A 2,481-nucleotide genomic window follows, 5' to 3' on the forward strand; every position below is an offset into this window, starting at 1 on the left:
TGTGTGTGTGTGTGTGTTTATGTGTGTGCAGGGGTACTGTACCTGGGTGAATGAGCTATGGTAGGCTGTGTGTGTGTGTGTGTGTGTGTGTGTGTGTTTATGTGTGTGCAGGGGTACTGTACCTGGGTGAGTGAGCTATGGTAGGCTGGGATGGGTGGGAGTAGTGTACCTGGGAGAGTGGGTAGGCTGTGTGTGTAGAGGTACTGTGCCTAGGCCAGTGGGGCTAGAGTAGGCTGAGTGTGTGTGAGTGTGTGTGTGTGTGTATGGAGGGGTACTGTACCTGGGTGAGTGGGGCTAGGGTAGACTGTGTGTGTGTGTGTGTGTTGCAGGGGTACTGTACCCGGGTGAGTGGGGCTAGGGTAGGCTGTGTGTGTCTGTGTGTATGTGTGTGCGCATACACACAGGGGTACCGTACCCAGGCGAGGAGTGGAGCCGACTGAGCAGCTGTCAGAAAGATCTCATTATGAGGGCTGATGTGAGCGGAGCAACATGGATATCTCTTCTCTCTCCAAGGTTACACTTGTTGCTCGTCTGTTCACTTCCTGTTGTAGGTGAACTAAAGGGGTTTGATTGTCGAGTATGCGTCGCTCCTCAACAACCAGGCAGCTGAGATGATCCAGCCATTCTGAGCAGCTAAGCTGCTTATCCGAGTGCAAGCTTCAGGAGCAGGCCTGGGGAGAGCCCCAGTAGACAACCAGACGGTGGGACAGGAAGGACAGTTACCATCATCCTAGAGAAGAGGAGGGTGTGTAACACTTGGGCAAACATTAAAAATATGTATTTTTACCGATGTGTCTGTGTGTGTAGCTGTATGCTGCTTATGTGTAGGTGCTGTGGATGCTAGAAGAGGTGTCAGATCCCCTGGAGCTGGAGTTACAATTATGGGATGCCAGGCTTGCATGCTAGTAACCAAACTCTGGTCCTCTGGACGAGCAAGTGCTCCAAACTGCTGAGCCATCTCTTGGGGCCCAACCTGGGAAATTCTTAGTTCTAGAGGTACCAGGGAACTGAGCCCAGGGCATGTTTGTAGCAGACAAGTGCTCTAGCAACTCAGCACGTGGGGAATCTTGGTGAGGAGTCAATCAGACATAAAGTATGGCTTCTGCCATGGAGACAGATAACAGAAGGCTCCCAGCTCCCTTGGGAGCTGCAAATGGCTCATGAGGCTTCTAGTTGGCTCATTGAGGTTCAGAGATTTTCAAAAGGGTAAGAACTTACTTCCCTACCAGTCGGGCTCCTGAGCTGGTAGGACACTGTCGTGAGAATTCTAAATGGTCTTAAAAATAAAAACCCGGAGTCAGATAGCGGGGTTAATGCTGAAAGATCAGAGAAACAGAGCAGCCAGTCACTACTGAATCCTCAGACCAAAGGGGCAATCCTGTCCCTACAAATCCTCAGACTAAATAGGCTGAGATCCTGTCTCCACCTCCCTAGTGCTGGAATTAAAGGTGTGAGCCTCCATTGCCCAGCTCTGTTTCTTTTAGACTGATTCTATCTTGGGTAGTTCAGGGTAGCTTTGAACTCCTGATCTTTCTGCTTTGTCCTCCCAAGTGCTGGGATTAAAGGTGTGTGCCACCACTGCCTGGCCCCTATGGTTAGCTAGTGGCTAGCTCCACCCTCTGATCTCCAGGCAGGCTTTACTTGTCAGAACACAAACAAATATCACCACAGGACACAGAGCTGCCCGTGGGGCCTGCTAATACACAGCACATGGGCTCTGCCTCAGGGCTTCAAATTATTTCTCACAGTAGGGCCCAGAAATTTGTAAACTGGCTGCTCCCAGGTGATTCTGAAGCAGCCTGGATGAAGGATTGCTGACCTGGCCTTGTCCCCGTCCCCATGTTAAAGAAGTGAAAGCCAAGGCCAGCATAGTCAGACGGCTTATTTGATACATATGAGAAGACACACAGAAAAGTTCTGAGCAGGCGACTGGACCATGAGACCAGGTCCTGAGCACACAAATGGTATGAAGTCAGAAGAGGTGGGGTGATGAGTAGGCAGACCTTGATCCAGAAAGCTCTCTAACCTCAGAGGACTGGCTTGTTGGGGGTGTTGACTCTTGGCTGGGCACAAAGCACACAGGTGGGGTGAGGAAGACCCATAACAGGATCTACCAGCTTAAAACTAAGCGTCTTGGAACTCCCTGCATTTGTGGTTAGTTCCTATAAGCCCAGGAGACAAGAAATCTTTCCCTGACAGAAAATGAACCGCAGACAACATGGACCCCAGGAACCACTGAGGTTTTTAACAGAAGTCTGAGTGGAGACGGACAGTTAAATACCCAGTGGCCTTCCTCCTCCAGACCAGAAGGGAGTTGACCCTGAGCTGGCTGGGGAAGATGGGAGAGTGGAGAGGACAATGAAGCCCGGAGGCAGGTGAGCACTGCCCCTCAGGGAAGGCTCCAGCAGGCTCTGGGAGCACTGTCCCTCAGGGAAGGCTCCAGCAGGCTCTGGGAGCACTGTCCCTCAGGGAAGGCTCCAG

The sequence above is a fragment of the Microtus ochrogaster genome, chromosome 5 (genome assembly GCF_000317375.1).
Source record: "Microtus ochrogaster isolate Prairie Vole_2 chromosome 5, MicOch1.0, whole genome shotgun sequence".
In the NCBI taxonomy this organism is placed as follows: domain Eukaryota; kingdom Metazoa; phylum Chordata; class Mammalia; order Rodentia; family Cricetidae; genus Microtus; species Microtus ochrogaster.